Source organism: Haematobia irritans, chromosome 1, assembly GCF_050003625.1.
Source record: "Haematobia irritans isolate KBUSLIRL chromosome 1, ASM5000362v1, whole genome shotgun sequence".
Lineage (NCBI taxonomy): Eukaryota > Metazoa > Arthropoda > Insecta > Diptera > Muscidae > Haematobia > Haematobia irritans.
Genome location: NC_134397.1, coordinates 258,693,560 through 258,711,806, shown reverse-complemented (window position 1 = coordinate 258,711,806; position 18,247 = coordinate 258,693,560). Strand labels below are relative to the sequence as shown.

General features: G+C 33.7%; 1 protein-coding gene across 5 annotated transcripts in view; it reads left to right on the top strand.

The window, feature by feature from the left end:
* The first annotated feature begins 1,176 nt into the window (after nucleotides 1-1,176).
* The window catches only part of LOC142220942 (xaa-Pro aminopeptidase 2), a 72,354-nt gene continuing 55,283 nt past the window's right edge, over nucleotides 1,177-18,247 (top strand). For 2 of the 5 annotated variants that reach the window (XM_075290411.1, XM_075290376.1), the window contains exon 1: nucleotides 1,177-1,320. The gene's annotated coding sequence lies outside the window, so the exon portion shown is untranslated. The remainder of the gene's footprint in view (nucleotides 1,321-18,247) is intronic. The other 3 variants (XM_075290385.1, XM_075290394.1, XM_075290403.1) reach the window with 3 other exon arrangements.

The following is an 18,247-nucleotide window of genomic DNA, read 5'->3' as shown; positions in this document are numbered from 1 at the left end:
CAAATTCCAAATGTGCTGCAATTTTACCTCGTTGATGTTACCTCCTTCGCTGCTGTTGATTGACTGTCCTCGATCTCACATTCTGCCTGCCTTTTATACCCTTCCCCAGCATGCGTAGTAGGTGATGGTCTCATGTTATGTTGTTGGTTTCTAACGGCAACTTGTTGACTTCAATTACTTACTCTTCGATAATAACTTAAAATCTAATAATTCATCCTTTGTTTCAATTAAAAATAAAATAACTTTATTTCATTAATTATATAATAGAAAAAACAATTTAAATTCAAAATATCATACATAAAAAACAATATAAATCAATTCAGATAAAAAAATAAACGAAATAATGTGGAGATGGAAACGAACATGGTGACTTTCGGCGTCACAGGGTGTAGGTTAGGTTAGATGGCAGCCCGATGTATCAGGCTCACTTAGACTATTCAGTCCATTGTGATACCACATTGGTGAACTTCTCTCTTATCACTGAGTGCTGCCCGATTCCATGTTAAGCTCAATGACAAGGGACCTCCTTTTTATAGCCGAGTCCGAACGGCGTTGCACATTGCAGTGAAACCACTTAGAGAAGCTTTGAAACCCTCAGAAATGTCACCAGCATTACTGAGGTGGGATAATCCACCGCTGAAAAACTTTTTGGTGTTCGGTCGAAGCAGGAATCGAACCCACGACCTCGTGTATGCAAGGCGGGCATGCTAACCATTGCACCACGGTGGCTCCCGTCACATGGTGTAGAGAATTATCTAGAATATTTTAAAAAAAGTTTTTTTTGAGCTGCATTATTTTTTCATCTTGTACAAACACAAAAATATTACACTATTCTCCCAAACAAATTTTATTATCGAGAAAAGAAATTTCCAAAAACATGTTAGTTGACATCTGTATTTAATGGTAGGGTATTGCTGAAAATATAGAATTAGCTATGACAAAAAGCCAAATCGCCTAAATACAAACAATAAGAAAATGCCGCCTCATTTAAAACGATTCGATTTGAAACTACAATGTATGGCAGGCGCGGACAATGAACAGCCAGAATGGACGTCAAATGTATGGGCCATGTACACCAACATCTATCTCAAAGCACCAGTTCACTATGAGAGAGTGCGGGAAAATGAAAAATTTCTGTGGCGCAATGAGATAGTGAGGAAAAAATAGCAAAACAATTCAACACTCGTTTCAGTTGTTTGAGAGCGTTAAACGTGAACGGTTGGAATACAAACAAAAAAAAAAGTTTTGAAAACGAATTGAAAATTTCCGTAGAAACAATCGAACGTGTCAACGACAACATCATCACAAATCAAAATAACGGTCGGTGAAATTTTCAAAAAAAAAAAAAAATAATTTTGAAAAGTGGCAAAAAATAAAATTTGGCAGTGTTTATATATTTTTTTTTAAAGAAATGATTCAAAATATTTTAAAACAATAAATAATTTGTTAATATTTTGAATAAACAAGAACAAAAAAAATCATATGGTGACCAAATTCAAAAAAAAAAAAAACAACAAGAAACCAAAAATATTTATATCACTATCTAAAAGAAATTAATAAATTAGCAAAAATCCCCAAAAAAATGAACACAGTGGGTCACATAAGACCAATGATTCACCATCGATATTAACGTCATTTGTATATGTAAACATAAATTGAAAGTGGGGATCATCGCCAGCTGACCCTATTGGGATTATATTAAACATTTTTTTTCTAATTTTCTTATGTTACCTTTGAAGTGTTTTTAGTTTTTCCTTATGGCATTGCTCCAAAATGCAACACACAAATTGTTACCCATTGCCTATGGAAGATCTTCTTTCATCATAAAATTTAACTACCCGTCTGGGCATGTGACACAACGTAAATCTTTTAAATGCCTGATTTTTTGGTTGTGTTTTTCCTGAAAACTAATTACCATACGTAAATAAATATTTTTTTCATTATTTTATGTTTATGTTCATTGCTAATGCTGGGCGCCAAGTATAAAATACATAATTTTTATGTAAATATCTATAGCCAATTCTCTATATGGGTCCATATATATATATATATTCCCATATTAAAATTTGTTTTATATACCCAGCCACATTAGGGTGGATAGAACAACTAATTTTGAAATTAATTACACCTAAGAAAGTGAACCCAGTTTTAAAGAAAATGTTGATTTATTTTAGAAAAAATTAAAATGGTGTCATAAATGCTGCAGTGGTTCCAAATCACTTTTCTGGAAATAATTCTGCAACTTTTGAACGGATAAAAATAACAACATAAATTTGTGTGAAAGCTGAGGTCTTTTCCTCTAAGTTTGCAAGTTTGTGGGCCCCTAATGGGTCCACCGGCTGACCTGTAGGCGTTGAATACTTCGGGATATGAATTTTAGTTGTAGCTCCCAAATCCGCAATTATGAAACGATTTCGATTATTTTCTTGTAAAGCCCTTTTTATACCCTTCACCACTACTGTGGTACAGGGTATAATAAGTTTGTGCATTTGTATGTAACGCCAAGAAGGAAAAGTCTGAGACCCATCGTTTAGTATACCGATCGTCTTAGAATTAAATTCTGAGTCGATTTAGCGATGTCCGTCTGTCTGTCTGTCTGTCTGTCTGTCCGTCTGTCTGTCTGTTGATGTATTTTTGTGTGCAAAGTACAGCTCGCAGTTTTAGTCCGATTGTCCTAAAATTTGGTATAGGGTCCTGTTTCGGCTCAAAGACGATCCCTATTGATTTTGGAAAAAATCGGTTCAGATTTAGATATAGCTGCCATATATATTTTTCACCGATCTGGTCATAATTGGCGTGTATATCAACCGATCTTCCTCAAATTCCGTACATCAAAATATTTTATGAGTCTCGAAAAACTTGCAAAATATCAGCCAAATCGGTTCAGATTTAGATATAGCTCCCATATATAGCTTTCGCCCGATTTACACTCATTTGCCCACAGAGGCCAATTTTTTGCTCCGATTTAGTTGAAATTTTGCACAGGGAGTAGAATTAGCATTGTAGCTATGTGTGTCAAATTTGGTTGAAATCGCTTCAGATTTAGATATAGCTCCCATATATAGCTTTCGCCCGATTTACACTCATATGACCACAGAGGCCAATTTTTTGCTCCGATTTAGTTGAAATTTTGCACAGGGAGTAGAATTAGCATTGTAGCTATGCGTGCCAAATGTGGTTGAAATCGGTTCAGATTTAGATATAGCTCCCATATATAGCTTTCGCCCGATTTACACTCATATGACCATAGAGGCCAATTTTTAACTCCGATTTAGTTGAAATTTTGCACAAGGGGTTGAATTAGCATTGTTGCTATGCGTCCCAAATTTGGTTGAAATCGGTTCAGATTTAGATATAGCTCCCATATATATGTTTTTCTGATTTCGACAAAAATGGTCAAAATACCAACATTTTCCATGTAAAATCGCCACTGTTTAGTCGAAAAGTTGTAAAAATTACTCTATTTTTCCTTAACTTCTAATGCATATATATCGAGCGATAAATCATAAATAAACTTTTGCGAAGTTTTCTTAAAATTGCTCCAGATTTAAATGTTTCCCATATTTTTTTACTAACATTGTGTTCCACCCTAGTGCATTAGCCGACTTAAATTTTGAGTCTATAGATTTTGTAGAAGTCTATCAAATTCTGTCCAGATCGAGTGATATTTAAATGTATGTATTTGGGACAAACCTTTATATATAGCCCCAACACATTTGACGAATGTGATATGGTATCGAAAATTTAGATCTACAAAGTGGTGCAGGGTATAATATAGTCGGCCCCGCCCGACTTTAGACTTTCCTTACTGGTTTGTTTTTGCAAAAATGTGGGGTCAGTATTTGGAAACTAGAAGTTGCGTTATCGGGCAAATCCTTCTTACTTCTTTTCTTAACTGCATTCCGGTGGGTCCCTAATGGGTCCACCGGCTGACATGTAGGCGTCGAATATATCGTGGTATGAATTTTTGTTTTAGATGTCAAATCCGCAATTATGAAACGATTTCGATTATTTTCTTGTAAAGCCCTTTTTTGTTTTTGCAAAAATGTGGGGTCAGTATTTGGAAACTAGAAGTTGTGTTATCGGGCAAATCCTTCTTACTTAAGATTATGGAACTAAGGGCATTAGCCACCGTGGTACAATGGTTAGCATGCCCGCCTTGCATACACAAGGTCGTAGGTTCGATTCCTGCTTCGACCGAACACCAAAAAGTTTTTCAGCGGTAGATTATCCCACCTCAGTAATGCTGGTGACATTTCTGAGGGTTTCAAAGCTTCTCTAATGTGGAACGCCGTTCGGACTCGTCTATAAATATGAGGTCCCTTAAACATGGAATCCGGCAGCACTCAGTGATAAGAGAGAAGCTCACCACTATGGTATCACAATGGACTAAATAGTCTAAGTGAGCCTGATACATCGGGCTGCCACCTAACCTAACTTAACAGCATTAGTTACAAGTTGAAAATTGTAGGCTCCAATATTTGGTATTAAAAAAAATACCGAAAAAAATAAATTTAAATTAAAATTCCCCATGAAAGTCCCCAATATATTGTTGACAAGTTTTTATGAAAAGTAATAAAAAGAGTACCAAACTTGGTACGTTTCCTTCCCCTAAATTCTCCAATTTAAAATAGAATTCCCCACATAAATTCCAAAAAACGGTTTGTTAAGTTTTTATGAAATACGAGTATAGTGAAATAGTCTCTCCTTCCTAATTTATTTTCATTTCTATAGTTATAGATTATATCATCCAAATCAGTGATGAAAGGATTTCTCAATTGTAAAAAAAATATCTCAATCATGCTAAGTAAAATTTTAAATAAGCCTTTGAACCCCCGCAATAAAATGCTGTCTCCATTTCTAAGCCTTTTGCTCCATTTATACCCTATTTCTTAAATTTTGAAGAAAAGAAGGACAGCTCTTTTTTAATAAAAGAGATATAGGCAAAATTCTTGTAAACCTGATTTATTATATTGGGTCGATTTCAAAAAAAAAAAAAAAATCCCAAAAAGTTCCCACCACATAAATGTCGCCTCCATCCAAAAACAAAATCTCAGATACTGGCAACTCTGGTTGTAACACTGTGTCGTATTTTCTCTCATTTTAGTGTTGTACTTTGGTACATCAGCTTATCCATGAAGTGAATAGTGTGATTGAGGATTTGGTGGCGAATATCCTCAAAATTGTAGTACTCTCTTTCTCTGGAATGTCCAAAATATACATTTACTATCTATGCAGGTGTAAACGAATTTTTTCGTTCCACCCTTATGTAGACATGTACATCTATTATGTCTTGTGCATAACGTAAATTATGTTACGTTAGATTTTTGTTTATTTGAAAAACAGCAAAAAACAAAAGAATTTAATATTTAATCATATCATTTTTTTGGCATGAAATTTGAAAGAGCAATGCACAGTGGGTTAGTTTTTGAGTAGATTTGAAAAATATTTTACACATAATAACCCGACAAACACTGGATTAGTAGTTGAGGTGAAAAAGTGATTACTAAGAGAATTTTTGGCATATCCACAGCAATACCTCATGCTTCGGAATAATGGTAAGTCATTATTCCTCATCGGAGGGTTTCGGTTAACAGACATCAGATTATTGTGGGTAGTACTACGAAGAAAAAATATATGTTTGTTTATTGCTCGCAAATTACATTGTTTGACCAAATCTCGTTCATGTTGTAGATAAACAAGATTTCCATTTAAAGGAAATTGCTTACTAAGTTACCTCCAAGATTATTTGGTAATGAGAATTGTGGCTGGCAACCGTTTAACTTTTGTTTTTTAGATTTTAGGACTTCGAAATAATGGTGTGAAAATATTTTTGTATAATGTCGTTCTATCTGAATTATCCTATTAAAATAATTCTTCAAGTGCACGATCTTTGATATAATATGATGAGCGTTGTTGTTCGTATATACGATTATTTGAATGATAACTGAAAAAAGTGAAAGGTACATGATTTCTTTGAGGTAGGTTAACTCATGGATACAAAATTTCGTGAGAATTTGTTAAATTTTTTGGTATTCTCTATATCTGACGTTTCTAAACATAGCTGTCTTGATCAAAGCTTTAGTATTATTTAGTGTATCCAAAATGCCACAGGCGCAAATGTCCGTTGGATTGAGATCCAGAGAGATTTGGTGGCCATTATGCCGTAGAAATTCTTCATTCTGCGTTCTTTGTTGGAATGTCGATAGACTGCGACCGATATTTTTGTCTGGCCAGGACTTCAATACTGCAATATTTATCAACTTTTGGACAAGCAAAAAAACATTTATATCACGCAGAAAAAATATCACCAAAAAGTTGTTCAATTAAAATTTGAATTGAATTTAAAAAAAAAAATATTCAATTAAAAATTTAATTGGTTCAACAAATGTTTTAATTGAAATAAAAATCAATGACAAACATTAATTGTATTAAATTGTATTTAAATTGGAACAATACATTTTTTATTGACTTTGGTTTATAAACTATCATTTCTGTGATTGAAGACATTTCAATAAAAATTAATTGGATCAATAATTTCATGATTGAAGACAAAACATTTTTTTGTGTGCCGAGAAATGTGTCTTCTATGCTAAGAAAAATTCGCATTCGTATTTTAAGGACATGACACATTTGGCTTCACGACAATACTTTTTCAGTGCATATAAGGAATGTGATCAACTCCTAGAGCAAAATGTTATTTTTGTTGTCATGTCCATGTTCCCGGACATGATTTCAACAACCATTTTATGTTTGGCTAAAGACTTTATGGATGTAGTCCAAACACATCTTGTGGTGTTGCATCCGTGATATCTTTCAGCTCATGAGTAATTTTTCTACCACTGAAGCCTTCGCTTTTCGGTCCGTCTGTCTGTCGGTCTGTCTGTCCGTCTGTCTGTTGTAGTCACGCTACAGTCCTCAATAATGAAGCAATCGTGCTGAAATTTTCCACAGACTCTTCTTTTGTCTGCAGGCAGGTCAAGTTCGAAGATGGGCTATATCGGTACAGGTTTTGATATAGTCCCTAAATAAACCGACCTCCCGATTTGGGGTCTTGGGCTTATAGAAACCGTAGTTTTTCTCCAATTTGCCTGAAATTTTAAATCTAATAGCATTTTAGGACCATAACAAGTAAGGAATGTCTAAAGTCGGGCGGGGCCGACTACATTATACCCTGCACCACTTTGTAGATCTAAAATTTCGATGCCATATCACATCCGTCAAATGTGTTGGGTGCTCTATATAAATGTTTGTCCCAAATACATACATTTAAATATCACTCGATTTGGACAGAATTTGATAGACTTTTACAAATTCTATAGACTCAAAATTTAAGTCGGCTAATGCACTAGGGTGGAACACAATGTTAGTAAAATATATGGGAAACATTTCAATCTGAAGCAATTTTAAGGAAACTTCGCAAAATTTTATATATGATTTATCGCTCGATATATATGTATTAGAAGTTTAGGAAAGTTAGAGTCATTTTTACAACTTTTCGACTAAGCAGTGGCCATTTTATAAGGAAAATGTTGGTATTTTGACCATTTTTGTCGAAATCAGGAAAACATATATATGGCAGCTATATCTAAATCTGAGCTACAATGCTATTTAATTCTACTCCCTGTGCAAAATTTCAACTAAATCGGAGTAAACAATTGGCCTCTGTGGTCATATGAGTGAAAATCGGGCGAACGATATATATGGGAGCTATATATAAATCTGAACCGATTTCAACCAAATTTGGCACGCATAGCTACAATGCTAATTCTACTCTCTGTGCAAAATTTCAACCAAACTGGGGTAAAACTCTGGCTTCTGGAACCATATTAGTACATATCGGGCGAAAGATATATATGGGACCTATATCTAAATCTCAACCGATTTCAATAAATTTTAGCACACTTGACTATAGTACTAATTGTTCTTCTTGTGCAAAATTTTAAGCAAATTAGGGTAAAACTCTGGCTTCTGGGCCTATATAAGTCCATATCGGGCGGAAGATATATATGGGAGCTATATCTAAATATGAACCGATTTCTTTCAAAATCAATAGGGTTCTATCCTGAGCCAAAACACATACTTGTGCCAAATTTGAAGTCGATTGGACTAAAACTGCGACCTAGAGTTTGATTACAAAAATGTGGTCACGGACAGACGGACATGGCTATATCGACTCAGGAGCCCACCCTCAGCATTTTTGCCAAAGACATCATGTGTCTATCTCGTCTCCTTCTGGGTGTTGCAAACATATGCACTAAATAATAATACCCTGTTCCACAGTGTGGTGCAGGGTATAAAAAAGTGTACCAAAAATGGTGAGTATCGGTCCATGTTTTGGTGTAGCTCCCATATAGGCCTATCTCACGATTTTACTTCTTGGGCTTCAAGAATCCGTAGTTTTGAAATCTGGAAGTACTTTAGGACCATAAAGAGGTGTGCCAAAAATGGTGAGTATAGGTTCATGGTTTGGTATAGCCTCCATATAGACCGATCTCCCGATTTTACTTCTTGGGCTTCTAGAATGCGTAATTTTTATCCAATTTGCCTGAAATTTGAAACCTAGAGGTATTTTAGAACCATAAAAAGGTGTGCCGAAAACTGTGAGTATCGGTCCATGTTTTAGTATAGCCCCATAAGACCGATCTCCCGATTTAACTCCTTGGCTTTCCAGATTTTACTTCTCGTAATCATTTAAATAATGGGGGTGATAATCTAAAGATTTTAGATTTCAAGTCAAGACGTTATTTCCTCATTTTCTTGCACACTTAGAATAAATAGATGGTAATGAATCCTCTAAACCTCAAACAAAAATGGTTCTTATATATCCAGAATCTGATATAGTCTTCTTAGGTAAAATCTTTAAACTTATCTTCGGGAAGTGTACTTGTTGAACTGCTCTGCTTGGGAGAATATCTGTCATCAAACTCCCCTGAAATTTTGAAGGAAACTATAAAATTCGATTCGTGGTAGTGGGTATTTAAGATTCGGCCCGGCCGAACTTACTGTTGTATATACATGTTTTGTCCACAATTTGGACCCGATGCAATATAATGGTATCGAGAAATTGTACAAGAATCGAAAGATTGATTTACATTTAAATGTTGGATGGCTCTAAAGATACCTGCTAGTGGTTTTCCAGCCAAATAGAAAACTAAGATACTCACACGTTTGAGTTCCATCACGAACGAAATTTTTTATACCCTTCACCACTACTGTGGTACAGGGTATAATAAGTCTGAGACCCATCGTTTAGTATACCGATCGTCTTAGAATTAAATTCTGAGTCGATTTAGCGATGTCCGTCTGTCTGTCTGTCCGTCTGTCTGTCTGTCTGTTGATGTATTTTTGTGTGCAAAGTACAGCTCGCAGTTTTAGTCCGATTGTCCTAAAATTTGGTATAGGGTCCTGTTTCGGCTCAAAGACGATCCCTATTGATTTTGGAAAAAATCGGTTCAGATTTAGATATAGCTGCCATATATATTTTTCACCGATTGGCGTGTATATCAACCGATCTTCCTCAAATTCCGTACATCCGAATATTTTATGAGTCTCGAAAAACTTGCAAAATATCAGCCAAATCGGTTCAGATTTAGATATAGCTCCCATATATAGCTTTCGCCCGATTTACACTCATTTGCCCACAGAGGCCAATTTTTTGCTCCGATTTAGTTGAAATTTTGCACAGGGAGTAGAATTAGCATTGTAGCTATGCGTGTCAAATTTGGTTGAAATCGGTTCAGATTTCGATATAGCTCCCATATATAGCTTTCGCCCGATTTACACTCAAATGACCACAGAGGCCAATTTTTTGCTCCGATTTAGTTGAAATTTTGCACAGGGAGTAGAATTAGCATTGTAGCTATGCGTGCCAAATTTGGTTGAAATCGGTTGAGATTTAGATATAGCTCCCATATATATGTTTTTCTGATTTCGACAAAAATGGTCAAAATACCAACATTTTCCTTGTAAAATCGCCACTGCTTAGTCGAAAAGTTGTAAAAATGACTCTAATTTTCCTAAACTTCTAATGAATATATATCGAGCGATAAATCATAAATAAACTTTTGCGAAGTTTTCTTAAAATTGCTCCAGATTTAAATGTTTCCCATATTTTTTTACTAACATTGTGTTCCACCCTAGTGCATTAGCCGACTTAAATTTTGAGTTTATAGATTTTTTAGAAGTCTATCAAATTCTGTCCAGATCGAGTGATATTTAAATGTATGTATTTGGGACAAACCTTTATATATAGCCCCCAACTCATTTGACGGATGTGATATGGTATCGAAAATTTAGATCTATAAAGTGGTGCAGGGTATAATATAGTCGGCCCCGCCCGACTTTAGACTTTCCTTACTTGTTTCTGATTGCAATTGACCAAATTGTTTTTTAAGCTTGTAAGGAATAAAATAAACTGTCACTGGGTTAAATATGTCAGCTGTCAGACTGGAGATGTTTTTGAAATAATGTCGGTTTCATTACATATCAGACACTGAATTATTACTGATTGGTTTAATTCCAAAGTATCTTTTTGGTTTGATCTCTTCTACCAATGTGCCTACCATAACGTTTTATATATTTCCCCCCAAAAAAATAAATGGTTTGCATAACACCCTCCAGACTCCTTCTATTGATTCAATGTAGTGATGATATGAAAAATTAAACAATCTCAGAAAATATTAAGTGCAAAAAAATAATTGTTTTTTTTTTCTAAAATAAAATAAAAAAAAACGAATATAGTTCATTCATTGGTTCTCTGGGTTAATGAGAATGTTGTACAGCCGCTACGTTCCCATTCAAACATCTGTGTTGTGTCAGAAAGAAGTCTGATGATGTATTCAACATGTGATATATAGACGGATAGGAGATTGCTCGATCACCATGGCATGGAGATTATACACTCGTAATCCATAATGAAATCTTTTTACACGACGACCGATCTTATCTAATTGTAAATGTGTTCTAGTAAAACTATGATGGTTTTTTTCCTCCATTTTTTATATTTCTAGAAAAGTGAATAAATAAAAAAAGGAGATCAGTTGAATAAATATTTCCATAATCTCATTTTGTTTCTTAGAATGGATTTTATAAATATTTAAAGAACAACTAGACTTTGTGCAAATGCATGTATATTTTTGTTTTGTGTTTTTTTTCTCGCTTTTTTATGCTGGGAATTTTAATAATGATTTATAAACATTTACTAGAAAAATTATTGTAAACACTGTGTGTGCAAATTAAAATTTACATTTCGATTTATTCAACCTTAATTTGATAGATGAAGTTGAGTTTTTATCCTGCACTATCAGTGTATCTGGAAAAATGATAAATATATTTCCATACACAGAAAAAAAATTTCCGTAGTTAAACTAACGCTAAATTTAACTTATTTTTATTGGAAAAAAATTATTTGCTTGTAGTTAAATTTTATTCGAAATTTACCACAGCTTAATGAAATCTTACTTTTTTTAAGTATGTCTCAAAAATTTTATGAACTAAACGTTAGTATAAAGTTCTATGACCGTACACATAAGTTCAATATGAACTAAAGCAAAAGAAGATTTTCATACGATTCCCAAAAATAGTAAGAATGAACTACTGTATGGTTAAAATGGTTATGATTTGGCGCCAATGATTTTCTTCTTTACTTTTAGTTAATTTTTTCTTCTATGAGATTATGTAATTTCGTGAACTGCAGTTAAAAAGTACAACAGGGCATTAAAATTTCCTGGTTTTAACAACGCTTTGTGGAAATCTCAAAATGTGGAGTAAAATTTAGTTAAATTTTCGTGCGAGGTAGTTTATTTTTATACCCTTCACCACTACTGTGGTACAGGGTATAATAAGTTTGTGCATTTGTATGTAACGCCAAGAAATAGTGGTCATAGGCCCATCTTTTAGTATACCGATCGGCTTAGAATTAAATTCTGAATCGATTTAGCGATGTCCGTCTGTCTGTCTGTCTGTCTGTCTGTCCGTCCGTCTGTCTGTATATGTAATTTTGTGCACAAAGTACAGCTCGCAATTTAAGTCCGATCGTCCTCAAATTTGGCATAGGGCCGTTTCTTGGGACAGAGACAATCGCTATTGGTTTTGGAAAAAATCGGTTCAGATTTAGATATAGCTGCCATATATATTTATCACCGATCTGGTCATAATTGGCGTGTTTATCAACCGATGTTCTTCAAATTCAGTAGATCCGAATATTTTATAAGTCTCGAAAAACTTGCAAAATATCATCCACATCGGTCCAGATTTAGATATAGCTCCCATATATATCTTTCGTCCGATTTAGACTCATATGACCACAGAGGTCAAAGTTTACTACCGATTTACGTGAAATTTTGCATAAAGAGTAGAATTGACATTCTGTCAATGCTTGGCAAATTTTATTGAAATCGGTTCAGATTTAGATATAGCTCCCATATATATCTTTCGTCCGATTTGCACTTATATGGCCACAAAAGCCAGAGTTTTGCCGTGATTTGCTTCAAATTTTGCACAAGGGGTACGTTTAATGGTATCGTTAAGTGTGTCAAATTTTGTTAAAATCGGTTCAGATTTAGATATAGCTCACATATATATCTTTCGCCCGATTTGGACTTATATGGTCTCAAAAGCCAGAGTTTTGTCCTGACTTACTTCAAATTTTGCACACGCGGTATTTTTACCGATACTATTGTATGTGCCAAATATGGTTAAAATCGATTCAGATTTAGATATAGCTCCCATATATATTTCGTTCGATTTAAACTTATATGGCCTCAAAATCCAGGGTTTTGCCGTGATTTGCTTCAAATTTCGCACAAGGAGTACGTTTAGTAGTATAGGTAATTGTGGCAAATTTGGTTGAAATCGGTTCAGATTTAGATATGGCTCCCATATATATCTCCAGTCCGATTTGCACTCATATGACCTGGGCGGCCAAAGTTATACTCCCATTTACGTGAAATTTAGCATAGATAGCAGAATTATTATTCTAACTATGCATGTCAAATTTAGTCAAAATTGGTTCAGGTTGTATATAGCTCCCATATATACGTACACCAGAGTTGGGGAAATATGGTAGACTGTTTCATATTTTAGACTCATTTTCAATGGGATTTTACTCCAATTGACTGGATAGTTTCCTCAGAGAATACAAATATGGCCAAAATTCTCACACTCTACACAAATTTCTGTGATGATTTCCCCATATCATAGCCATATCCTACACACTGCAATGCCAAAATTTCCACAGAACGGATGAGTTTTAAGTAAGGCTCCAAGTCGCCCGACTAGACCAAATAATATATCACAACCCACACTTGACCACATATCTTGGCGAGATTTAACCAATATCCTTGTAAAATTGCCACTGCTGAGTAGCAAAAATTGTAAATATTACTCTAATTCTCCTATATCTCGAATACATATGTATCGCCTGAAAAATCATAAATCTCTTTTGTACAATTGCATTAAAATTTCTCTCGCTTCATATTTCCCATATTTTGTTACTAACATTGTGTTTCATCCTAGGGCGTTAGCCAATTTAAATTTTAATTCTAGAGTTTTTGTAGAAGTACAAAAAATTGTTTCCACAAACAAACAATTGATTCCTTCGAACCGAAATTTTTCACTAACGAAGTTTTTTTTCTTATTCACAGAAAAAAATATCACCAAAATATTTCCAATTAAAAAGTTGAGTTGAGTTGAGCCTACCAAATACTATCGTGCGTGAGTGTGCGTGAGTAAGATTTTTCCGGCGTGAGTGTCCGTGAGCGTGAGTAAACTATTGCTCACGTGCACACCTCTACTATACATACATTTTTTGTCTAATATATACCACGTTTTAGTTTACCACAAGAAGTTTTAAGATACCACAACCGAAATAATTCAATTGTGGATGACAGTCTTTCGTACAAGATTCTACGCAATCCATGGTGGAAGGTACATAAGATTCGGCCTGGCCGAACTTACTGCCGTATATACTTGTTTTTTTTTTTTAGTTTTAATTAAAAATTTATTTCAAACAATCAATTTTTAATCAAACTAAAAACATTAATTCGGTTAAGAAAGTAATTGAAAATAGTTAAGTTTTTAATCAATAAATTAATTAAGTTTTGCAATCAACATCAATTAAAGCTTCAATCGAACCAATTAAAAATTATTTGAAATTTGCCAAAGAAATCATATTTTATCAAATGTTTTTTTTTGTCCAATTAAAACTGTGATTGATACTATCATTTTCAGAAGACAGAAGACATTTTATATAAAAAAATTAATTGGATCAATTAATTTCGTGATAGAATCAGAAGAAATGATTGAATCTTTGGCACTCGTTGCTACGTTTGTTCCCAACAAATTTTATATAGCCTGAAAGAAACAACTTCAATAGCAAAATAAAATTTCGATTGTCTAAAATTTTTTTTCCCAGAAAAGAAATTAATTTTTTTGCGTGTTTAATTGCCCATTTTCCTAAACTAATTCTCAAAATTTCCCACATCATTTTTGTTACATTTCAAATGAATCATAATTACAATATAAATAAAATAAAATTTCATTTGAATCTTTTCTCCATGGTACGTCGATTCACATAAAATCGTCACATAAAAAAACGAAAATTTAATGTCCTCCCATCTCTGTCGATATTGTCGATAATTTACGAGATCATTGACCATTTGTAACAGCACATGTCAATACATTCTAAGTTCTTTTACATCTCTAGCGTGAAAAATACTTTTCCAAATGTCTTGAAAATGTAGCAACAAAAACAAAGCAAAAACTTCCGGATAGCGACAATATGGCCAAGTTAGAAATTGTTTTAGGTATTGAAAGGCCTGTGCTGAAACATATGCTGTTCACATTGAGTATCTGTAAGATTCGCACATTCGAGAGATGTTTGACATGTGTGTGTGTGTGTGTGTGTGTGTGCGAAGTGGTCATATAAGTTCATTGGTTCCATCGTTCAGTATTTGTTTCAAATGATTTTTGAATGAACATTTGAATATTTGTAACAAATTGTTGATGTTGACAAGTTCTTTGCAATTTCATGTTTACTATTTTGAGAATTTTATATTTTTTGAAAAGCAGAAATACTATGAGGAAAAATTAAATTTTAAATCTATCAAATAATTAGGGAATAACCTGCAATTATATTATATGATAATTTATCGAATTTTTTGATTTTGCCCCAAATAAAAATTTATAGTTATCTACTATCACTTAGCAAAAATTTTGGCGGATATGGAATTTTCAAATTTCCGTTCACAAAGCAACTGTGTCTTTCGCGTAGATTTTTTTTTGAGCTTCATAAAAATTTCCAAAAAAAGATCTAATTTGTCTAATAGACCAGCATATATGGCATATTTCATTTCTGGCTCCTCATAATTAATTAAACCTTCAATTCCACAACCGTATAAATGAAGACCATTCACCAAATTCAAAAAAAAAAAAAAAAATTAAAATTTTATTGGGATATAGCACAGAAAAAGTTATTAACGCTTATGTGTAGAGAATGAAATATATGGCTGTTGATGCCCTAAAAGGCAAACAATTTAATTCGTTAGAAATTTATTAGAATGACAAAACATTTTGACATTTTCTTTTTCGTTTTTGATTGTTGATGATGTCTATGTTGATGGTATGGTGTAATAAAACAAATGTTGAAAGTATTTTTATGGTCATTAATGCGGGTAGCATGACACTTGCGTTACAAGGCTCGATACATTTGTGGAATATTAAATTGATCAGTCATAATAATTAAAGTAATTATCGAAATTATTATGATTGGATCCGCTACTTATAATGTGTGCTAGAGTTGATTAATAGAAATGTATTAATCATAAAATTTAATTGATTTTGTCTGTTGCGAGTTTTACATACTTAATTCTATGGTTATTGACAAAATTTATAATCTCACCAAAACATTAGGTTTTTTCAAATTTTGAGCGACGAACGGCACGTGTTAACGTCGTTTAATCAGGCTCAAATTTTGGCTATCCCAATATCTGGAAAGGGGATTCGTCTTGTGGGGTTAAGACGAACAAGATTCCGACATTTTTTTTGCCCCATATAAGTTGCGATCACTCTAATGTGTATTTATAAATCAAAATATATTTTTAAACCAAACAAGTATATACGGCCGTAAGTTCGGCCAGGCCGAAGCTTATGTACCCTCCATCATGTATTGCGTAGAAACTTCTTCTAAACACTGCCATCCACAATCGAATTACTTAAGTTGCGGTAACGCTTGCCGATGGCAAGGTATCTTAAAACCTCCTAACACCATCTTCTAAATTGTATGTAAGTACATACGAGGTATATATTAAATCAAAAAAGATCGATCCAATACGTATATAATTCAGTTTGACAAAGTAGACATAAAATTTTGACAAAATTTTCTACAGAAATAAAATTTTAAGAAAATTTTCTATAGAAATAAAATTTTCACAAAATTTTCTATAGAAATAAAAATTTTGATAAAATTTTTTTTATAGAAAATTTTGACAAAAATTTCTACAGAAATAAAATTTTAACAAAATTTTCTATAGAAATAAACTTTTGACAAAATTTTCTATAGAAATAAAATCTTGGTAGATTATTTTTGGCTCGAGTGGCAACCATGATTATGAACCGAATAAAATTTGAACAAAATTTTCTATAGAAATAAAATTTTGACTATGATGAAAATTTTATTATGAACCGAATTTGCTGCAAGTAGAGGATGCTGATGAGGAATGTGGTAATTCCGAAACAGCTGTACATCCAACCATCTTGCAGTCTATAGGGCTTTGCCCAAATAAATTTGACAAGCATACTTTTCCTCTGTTGGTTAAGCTACACTTGTAGCTTAGTCAATGCATGGCTTTAAGCTGAGATCAAAAAACAAAAAAACAACAATAACGATTGAAGAGAAGCCAATAATAACAAACAAAACGAATGAAGATAGAGGAAGCACGCTCAAAAACAAACCCAGCCTAATACATACAAATCGATGATTTGAGTTTGGCAAAGGAAAAGAGATATGCTGGCAAATTTGTTTAGGCAGTAGCCGACTATCAAACCCTTTTTCGGGAGGTTCAAGTGTAGTTCACGTTGGGTTGAGTGAATTACCCGAATTTATTCTGATAATTGGTTGATAGTTTTGCTGCAAGTAGAGGATGCTGATGAGGAATGTGGTAATTCCGAAACAGCTGTACATCCAACCATCTTGCAGTCTATAGGGCTTTGCCCAAATAAATTTGACAAGCATACTTTTCCTCTGTTGGTTAAGCTACAATTGTAGCTTAGTCAATGCATGGCTTTAAGCTGAGATCAAAAAACAAAAAAACAACAATAACCGAATAAAATTTTAACAAAATTTTCTCTAGAAATAAAATTTTGACAAAATTTTCTATAGAAATAAAATTTTGACAAAATTTTCTATAGAAATAAAATTTTGACAAAATTTTCTATAGAAATAAAATTTTGACAAACTTTTCTATAGAAATAAAATTTTGACAAAATTTTCTATAGAAATAAAATTTGGAAGATTATTTTTGGCTCTAGTGGCAACCATGATTATGAACCGATATGGACCAATTTTTGTGTGATTGGACCAATTTTGGTATGGTTGTTAGCGATGATATGCTAACACCACGTTCCTAATTTGAACCGGATCGGATGAATTTTGCTCCTCCAAGAGGCTCCGGAGATCAAATCTGGAGAACGTTTTATATGGGGGCTATATATAATTATGGACCGATATGGACCAATTCTGGCACGGTTGTTAAAGATCATATACAAACACCATGATCCAAATTACAGCCGGATTGGATGAAATTTGCTTCTCTTAGAGGCTCCACAAGCCAAATCTGGAGATGGGTTTATATGGGGTCTATATATAATTATGGACCGATGTGGACCAATTTTTGCATGGTTGTTAGAGACCATATACCAACATCATGTACCAAATTTCAGATAGATCGAATGAAATTTGCTTCTCTTTGAGGCTCCGCAAGCCAAATCTGGGGATCGGTTTATATGGGCGCTATATATAATTATGGACCGATGTGGACCAATTTTTGCATGGTTGTTAGAGACCATATACCAACACCATGTACCAAATTTCAGGCGGATCGGATGAAATTTGCTTCTCTTTTAGGCTCCGCAAGCCAAATCTGGGGATCGGTTTATGGGGGCTATATATAATTATGGACCGATGTGGACAAATTTTTGCACGGTTGTTAGAGACCATATACCAACACCATGTACCAAATTTCAGACG